Source organism: Bos grunniens, chromosome X, assembly GCF_055505025.1.
Source record: "Bos grunniens cultivar Pamir isolate PY7600 chromosome X, Bosgru_T2T1.0, whole genome shotgun sequence".
NCBI lineage: Eukaryota > Metazoa > Chordata > Mammalia > Artiodactyla > Bovidae > Bos > Bos grunniens.
The window spans coordinates 70,139,849-70,148,304 of record NC_141194.1 but is presented as its reverse complement, the minus strand read 5'-3'; the positions used below and the strand labels follow the sequence as shown (position 1 = coordinate 70,148,304).

Below are 8,456 nucleotides of genomic sequence, written 5' to 3'. Positions count from 1 at the left end.
CCTCGAATAGCCAAAGCAATCTTGAGAAAGGAGAATGGAACTGGAAGAATCAACCTGTCTGACTTCAGACTATACTACAAAGGTGCAGTCATCAAGACAGTACGGTACTGGCACAAAGATAGAAATATAGGTCAATGGAACAGAATAGAAAGCCCAGAGATAAATCCACGTACCCATGGATACCTTATCTTTGACAATGGAGGCAAGGATATACAATGGAGAAAAGAAAATCTCTTTAATAAGTGGTGCTGGGAAAACTGGTCAACCACTTGTAAAGAATGAAACTAAAACACTTTCTAACATCATACACAAAAATAAACTCAAAATGGATTAAAGATCTAAATATAAGACCCAAAACTATAAAACTCCTGGAGGAGAACATAGGCAAAACACTCTCTGACATAAATCACAGCAGGATCCTCTATGACCCACCTCCCAGAATATCGGAAATAAAAGCAAAAAAACAAACAAAGAAAAAAAAATGGGACCTAATTAAACTTAAAACCTTTTGCACAACAAAGGAAATTATAAGCAAGGTGAAAAGACAGCCTTCAGAATGGGAGAAAATAATAGCAAATGAAGCAACTGACAAAGAATTAATCTCAAAAATATACAAGCAACTCCTGCAGCTCAATTCCAAAAAAATAAATGACCCAATCAAAAAATGGGCCAAAGAACTAAACAGACATTTCTTCAAAGAAGACATACAGATGGCTAACAAACACATGAAAAGATGCTCAACACCACTCATTCTCAGAGAAATGCAAATCAAAACCACAATGAGGTACCATTTCATGCCAGTCGGAATGACTGTATCAAAATTCTACAAACAATAAATGCTGGAGAAGTTGTGGAGAAAAGGGAACCCTCTTGCACTGTTAGTGGGAATGCAAACTAGTACAGCCACTATGGAGAACAGTGTGGAGATTCCTTAAAAAACTGGAAATAGAATTGTCATACGACCCAGAAATCCCACTGCTGGGCATACACACTGAGGAAACCAGAATTGAAAGAGACATGTGTACCCTGATGTTCATCGCATCACTGTTTACAATAGCCAGGACATGGAAGGAACCTAGATGTCCATCAGCAGATGAATTGATAAGAAAGCTGTGGTACATATACACAATGGAATATTACTCAGCCATTAAAAAGAATGCATTTGAATCAGTTCTAATGAGGTGAATGAAACTGGAGCCTATTATACAGAGTGCAGTAAGTCAGAAAGAAAAACACCAATACAGTATGTGTGTGTGTGTGTGTGTGTGTATATATATATATAGAATTTAGAAAGATGGTAACAATTATCCTATATGCGAGATAGCAAAAGAGACACAGATATATAGAACAGTATTTTGGGCTCTGTGGGAGAAGGCAAGTGTGGAATGATTTGAAAGAATAGCATTGAAACATGTATATTATCATATATGAAACAGATTGCCAATCCAGGTTTGATGCATGAAATAGGGTGCTCAGGGCTGGTACACTGGGATGACCCTGAAGGATGGGATGGGGAGGGAGGTGGGACTGGGGTTCAGGATAGGGAACACATGTACATCCATGGCTGATTCATGTCACTGTATGGCAAAAACCACTACAATATTGTAAGTGGCCTCCATTTAAAATAAGTAAATTAATAAAAAATAGCTAGGACACTGAAGCAACCTGAAAGTCCATTGATAGATGAAATGATAAAGAAGCTGTGGTACACATATACAGTGGAATACTCAGCCATAAAATAGAATGCATTTGTCAGCTCTAATGATGTGAATGAAGCTACAGACTATTATAGAATAAAATAAGTCAGAAAGAGAAAAATAATGTATTTTAACACACATATATATACAGAATGTGGAGAAAGAAATGGCAACCCCTTTGAGTATTCTTGCCTGGAAAATACTGTGGACAGAGGAGCCTGGAAGACTACAGTCCATAGGGTTAAAAAGAGTTGGACCTGTCTGAGCATACATACATGCATAGAATTTAGACAGATGGTACTGAAGAACCTATTTGCAGGGCAGCAAAGGAGACAAAGACAGAGAACAGACTTGAGGACACTGTGGCTAGGAAATGGAGGGATGAATAGAGATTAGCATTGAAACATATACATCACCATATGTAAAATGGATAGCTGTTGGGAAAATGTTATATGATACAGGGAGCTCAAAACTGGTGCTCTGTGACTACCTAGAGGTGTGAGGTGCGATGGAAGATGAGAGGAAGGTTCAAGAGGGAGGGGACATATGTATACGTAGGACTAATTTATGTTGATGTATGACAGACACCAGCACAATATTGTAAAGCAAGGATACTCCAATTAAAAATAAATTTTTAAAAAACTTAAAATTAAAAAAAAATCAAATTAAAAAATAAAATAATTTTAAAAGTATAATAAAAATAATATGTGATAGTTTAGAAACAAGTTTACTGGCATGGGAAAAGACTGTTCTTATTTTTATATTTTTTAATCCAATTATTTATCACAAATTTCCCTACTGACAAATAGGTCTAGGGTAATACTGAAAACCTCAGCTACTCTAGACTTGATAGATTTATAAGTTGCTTAAGAGGAGTGACTTTCTCTTTCCTTCTGATGTATTTTAAATGTGAGTGTGTCAACAGTATCAACATTTAAACATATTTACATTTATCCCTTATACAGTGCATAGTTTCCTTTCCTCTCCCTTCTCAGGTGTAATACAACATATCTGATTTTTACAAATGTGCTGTTGAATAAAAAAAAGTCTGGGTATCCTGGAATACCAACTGTGTTTTATCAACATGTCTGTAGATAAATTTCATAGAAGTGATTCAAAAGTCTACTGAAACTCTAAACTTTGTCTAAACTTTTCTATCTATAGAGTTCATTATGAAGTAAGTCAGAAAGAAAAACACCAATACAGTATATTAACACGTATATATAGAATTTAGAAAGATGGTAATGATGACCCTATATACGAGACAGCAAAAGAGACACAGATATAAAGAACAGACATTTGGACTCTGTGGGAGAAGGCGAGGGTGGGATGATTTGAGACAGTAGCATTGAAACACGTTTTTTACCATATGTGAAATAGATCACCAGACCAAGTTCAATGCATGAAACAGGGCACTCAAAGCCAATGCACTGGGACAACCCTGAGGAATGGAATGGGGAGGGAGTTGAGAAGGAGGTTCAGGATAGGGGACACATGTACACCCACGGCTGATTCATATCAATGTATGGCAAAAACCACTACAATATTGTAAAGTAAATAGCCTCCAATTAAAATAAAGAAAATAATTAAAAAATAAAATTTTGCAAGAATGAAGACCATTCTTAGCAACCAGACTGCCGACATCCCAGAAAATGTTGACATTAACGTGAAGGGACGGACAGTTATTGTGAAGGGCCCCAGAGGCACCCTGCGGAGGGACTTCAATCACATCAATGTAGAACTCAGTCTCCTTGGAAAGAAAAAGAAGAGGCTCCGAGTTGACAAATGGTGGGGAAACAGAAAGGAACTGGCCACTGTTCGCACAATCTGTAGTCATGTACAGAACATGATCAAGGGTGTTACACTGGGTTTCCGTTACAAGATGAGGTCGGTGTATGCCCACTTCCCCATCAACGTTGTTATTCAGGAGAATGGTTCTCTTGTGGAAATCCAAAATTTTTTGGGTGAAAAATACATATGCAGGGTTCGAATGAGGCCAGGGGTTGCCTGTTCAGTATCTCAAGCCCAGAAAGATGAGTTGATTCTTGAAGGAAATGACATTGAACTTGTGTCAAATTCAGCTGTTTTGATTCAGCAAGCCACCACAGTCAAAAACAAGGATATCAGGAAATTTTTGGATGGTATCTATGTTTCTGAAAAAGGAACAGTTCAGCAGGCTGATGAATAAGATCTCAGTGATCCTGCTGCAGAAACAAGATAGCAGATGGTTCTATGGACTCAGTTGTGATGTTTTAAAGAGACAATAAAAACTGTTGATTTGAAAAAAAATAATAAATAAAATTTAAAAAAAGAAAAGAAATTGGTGTGACTCGACCCTCAGTTTGTAAAGGCTTTGAGTGATTAACTGTTTAATCTACCTTTAACTATCTGATGACTTTCCAGGGAATGAACTCAGGCTAACAAACTTGCCATTTCCAAGGCCTCATTTTTTTTTTTTTTTTCTATTGGATTTGTATTTCATTTTCTCCAGAAAATCTGTATTTACTGTTTACTAGTTTGGGGAGTCTCCAACCATACTTCTTTGTTATTTAAAGGTAAATTATTTGTTCATTGTAATGGGGAAAATTGAGAGCTTTAAAAATGAAAATTCTGAAATAATTTTAAGGTGTACATCAAATAATTTATTAGAACTATTCATAAGTACAAATATGTTCCATTTGAAAGGCTGTGTGCATTTTCACTTAGATGCCACATTGGTATTTGGAAATATTCCTATGGTTAACCTATTTTTTATTAATATCAATGAATTGAAACTTACTGCCATGTGAACAGTTACGCTTTTCTTCTTTCCCATGCTTGTTATATTCTGGAGGTGGTAAAGATTTTGAATACTGACCAATAATTAGAGGAAAGATAACTAAACATAAACCCAAATAGCTTCATTAATTCCAAGTGTCAAACGTTGTTTCCTTTAAACTTTATTTCTATTTGGTGATGGAAAAGGGCTTCCCAGGTGGTGCAGTGGTAAAGAATCTGCCTGACAATGCAGAAGACAGGAGACATGAGTTCAATCCCTCAGTTGGAAAGAACCCCTGGAGGAGAAAATGGCAACCCAATTCTTGCCTGGGAAATTGCAAGGACAGAGGAGCCTAGTGGGCTACAGTGCATGGAGTTGCAAAGGGTCAGACACGACTGAGCATGCATGCACACATAGGACGGAAATGTATCCATATTTAATCCAAAATTTCAATACCAACTGTGACTTCTTTATTTGTACCCCAGCCCTGACTTCACTCAGACACACTTACATTAATCTATCACTATGAACAAAGCTAGTGGAGGTGATGGAATTACAGTGGAGCTATTTCAAATCCTAAAAGATGATGCTGTGAAAGTGCTGCACTCAATACGCCAGCAAATTTGGAAAACCCAGCAGTGGCCACAGGACTGGGAAAGGTCAGTTTTCATTCCAATCCCAAAGAAAGGCAATGCCAAAGAATGCTCAAACTACCGCACAATTGCACTCATCTCACACGCTAGTAAAGTAATGCTCAAAATTCTCCAAGCCAGGCTTCAGCAATATGTGAACAGTGAACTTCGTGATGTTCAAGCTGGTTTTAGAAAAGGCAGAGGAACCAGAGATCAAATTGCCAACATCACTGGATCATGGAAAAAGCAAGAAAGTTCCAGAAAAACATCTATTTCTGCTTTATTGACTATGCCAAAGCCTTTGACTGTGTGGATCACAATAAAGTGTGGAAAATTCTGAAAGAGATGGGAATACCGGACCACCTGATCTGCCTCTTGAGAAATTTGTATGCAAGTCAGGAAGCAACAGTTAGAACTCGGCATGGAACAACAGACTGGTTCCAAATAGGAAAAGGAGTTCGTCAAGGCTGTATATTGTCACCCTGCTTATTTAACTTATATGCAGAGTACACTATGAGAAACGCTGGACTGGAAGAAACACAAGCTGGAATCAAGATTGCCAGGTGAAATATCAATAACCTCAGATATGCAGATGACACCATCCTTATGGCAGAAAGTGAAGAGGAACTCAAAAGCCTCTTGATGGAAGTGAAAGTGGAGAGTGAAAAAGTTGGCTTAAAGCTCAACATCCAGAAAACAAAGATCATGGCATCTGGTCCCATCACTTCATGGGAAATAGATGGGGAAACAGTGGAAACAGTGTCAGACTTTATTTTTTGGGGCTCCAAAATCACTTCAGATGGTGATTGCAGCCATGAAATTAAAAAACGCTTACTCCTTGGAAGGAAAGTTATGACCAACCTACATAGCATATTCAAAAGCAGAGACATTACTTTGCCAACAAAGATTCATCTAGTCAAGGCTATGGTTTTTCCTGTGGTCATGTATGGATGTGAGAGTTGGACTGTGAAGAAGGCTGAGCGCCAAAGAACTGATGCTTTTGAACTGTGGTGTTGGAGAAGACTCTTGAGAGTCCCTTGGACTGCAAGGAGATCCAACCTGTCCATTCTGAAGGAGATCAGCCCTGGGATTTCTTTGGAAGGAATGATGCTAAAGCTGAAACTCCAGTACTTTGGCCACCTCATGCGAAGAGTTGACTCATTGGAAAAGACTCTGATGCTGGGAGGGATTGCAGGCAGGAGGAGAAGGGGATGACAGAGAATGAGATGGCTGGATGGCATCACTGACTTGATGGACGTGAGTCTGGGTGAACTCCAGGAGTTGGTGATGGACAGGGAGGTCTGGCGTGCTGCGATTCATGGGGTCGCAAATGTCAGACATGACTGAGCGACTGAACTGAACTGAACTAATAAGATATTATTTGGTCTGTCTGTCCCACATGTTAACAATTGATATAAAGAGATATTTCCCATTAACACCCTCAGATTCCTCATTCTACTGTCAGTATAATTCAATCTGAGTCCAAAGGCCTGAGAAAAGCCTAAGGTATAAATTTCAACCTAAGAGCAAGATACGATAAGATGAGATGTACCAACTCAAGCAAAAAGGCAGGAAAAATGGGGCAAATTACTCTTTTCTCAGCAAAGCTTTCCCCGCTCTTATAGTGCCATTTTCTTCCCTTTTCTCTATGGCCATACTTCTCCCCACCTCAAGGGTTTGAAACACTCTGTTCCCCTCTGTGATGTCCTTAATCTCCACTTCCACCTCCACTACTGCCTAGATCTTTATCATTCTTCAGATATTAAAGACCGCTGGTATGAGTTGTGAAGGATGCCAGGATTCTTGGCCTCAGGAGGAGAGGTATTCAAATCCAGGACCAATAAAGAGGCTTGATGGCTCAGAGCTTTTTATGTAATAAAGTTTCATTAAAGTATAAAAGATACAGAGAAAGCTTCTGACATAGACACCAGAAAGGGACAGAAAGAGTCCCCCCATTGCTGGTTTTTAGCAAAAGTTATACACCTATTAGCAAGCTGCTAATTAGAGAAAGGAAACACTTCAAAAGTGAGAGAGATGCACCAGGCCCCTTACCCACAACGTGCATTTTGAGATAGCACTGGCATAAGGTGAGTCATCCTGGGTCATAAAACAATTGACATGAATCTTGAAGAAAGGCAGATTTCCAAGGAAATACATAGTTCCTTAACATAGCTTAAGGAAGATATTTCCATGAGAAAAACCACATTGCTTAGCTCAAGATTTGAGATAATTCAGGTGGAACCAGGTGTCACCATGACAACACAGGATTGGAAGAGAAAAGAAAAAAAAAAAAGTCTGCCACTTGCAGTTTTATTTCCTCCTGCTGCTTAAGAACCTCTGGCCTCCCTACCGAGGCTATTAACACTTTCATTATGATTTTAAATGTCATTTCTTCAGAGAGGACTTTCCTGATTATCCCTTCCAAAGTAGCTCCCTCTCCAACACAAAAGTCTTTCTCACGAGAATTTATTCATTTTTAAAAATAATGCTACAATTTTAAATTTAAATATTTATTTTTAGATTTTGAAAATCTCTTTCTTCCCCAATAAACTGTAAGAGTAAGGCTCATCATTTGTTGACTGTATTATCACCCTCAGAACACCACCTGGCTTGAAGTAAATGCTCAAAAATATGTATTCAATAATAAATATAAGCTTGACTGAACAAATGAATGAAAGCAACTCTAGTCTCATGACCAGTGATTTGTAGGTGTTAACTTAATCTACTAAACATGTCAAAATACTTTAGAATTTTTTATGTCTAAGGAAATGTCACAATCACAAGTTAGTAAGTTGGCACTTCTTTGTCTTGGATTCTTATCAATTCGTTTTCTTCAGGTACATCTGAGAAAGCCTGCAAAAGAAACTGGGTAATGAAATGTGAATAAGGCTTGAGTACTAAACTTTAAAAAGACCATTTTTTTTTTTTCTGAAGTAATGAATAGAGGTGCTAAAGAACATAAAAGAAATGATGTGGGTCATCTGAGAAAAAGGAACAGAGCATCAATAAAGATAACTGGAAGGTAAGATTTCTCAAAAAACCGTGTCACAGAGTAGAAGGGATGCAGGTGCATAGCGCTGACTCAGTACTGTCCCAGGGATAGGCTAAACAAAATAATCATTTTAGGGAGGAGAAGGGATACCTTCAAAATAAACCACCCTGGCTTCATGTTCTAACATAAGAATATCAGTCATGCAAACACTTCTTCATAGACATCAATGATCAGCTTAAAGTTTGCTCATATTTATCCCTTCTCAAATGGCAAAATAATCCACTTCATGACAATCTTTAGTTTGCATAGAAGCTCAGTGTCCCTGAACACTTCTTGCAGAGACATAGCAAGACCCACCCAGTTTCATCCTGCATTAG

At 38.2% G+C, this 8,456-nt stretch overlaps 1 pseudogene across 1 annotated transcript; it reads left to right on the top strand.

Moving 5' to 3' along the window:
• The first annotated feature begins 3,301 nt into the window (after positions 1 to 3,301).
• On the top strand, positions 3,302 to 4,017 carry LOC147340689 (large ribosomal subunit protein uL6 pseudogene; annotated as a pseudogene). Its single transcript, XR_015159086.1, has one exon. The product of XR_015159086.1 is annotated as a large ribosomal subunit protein uL6 pseudogene (transcript).
• The last annotated feature ends 4,439 nt before the right edge of the window (positions 4,018 to 8,456 follow it).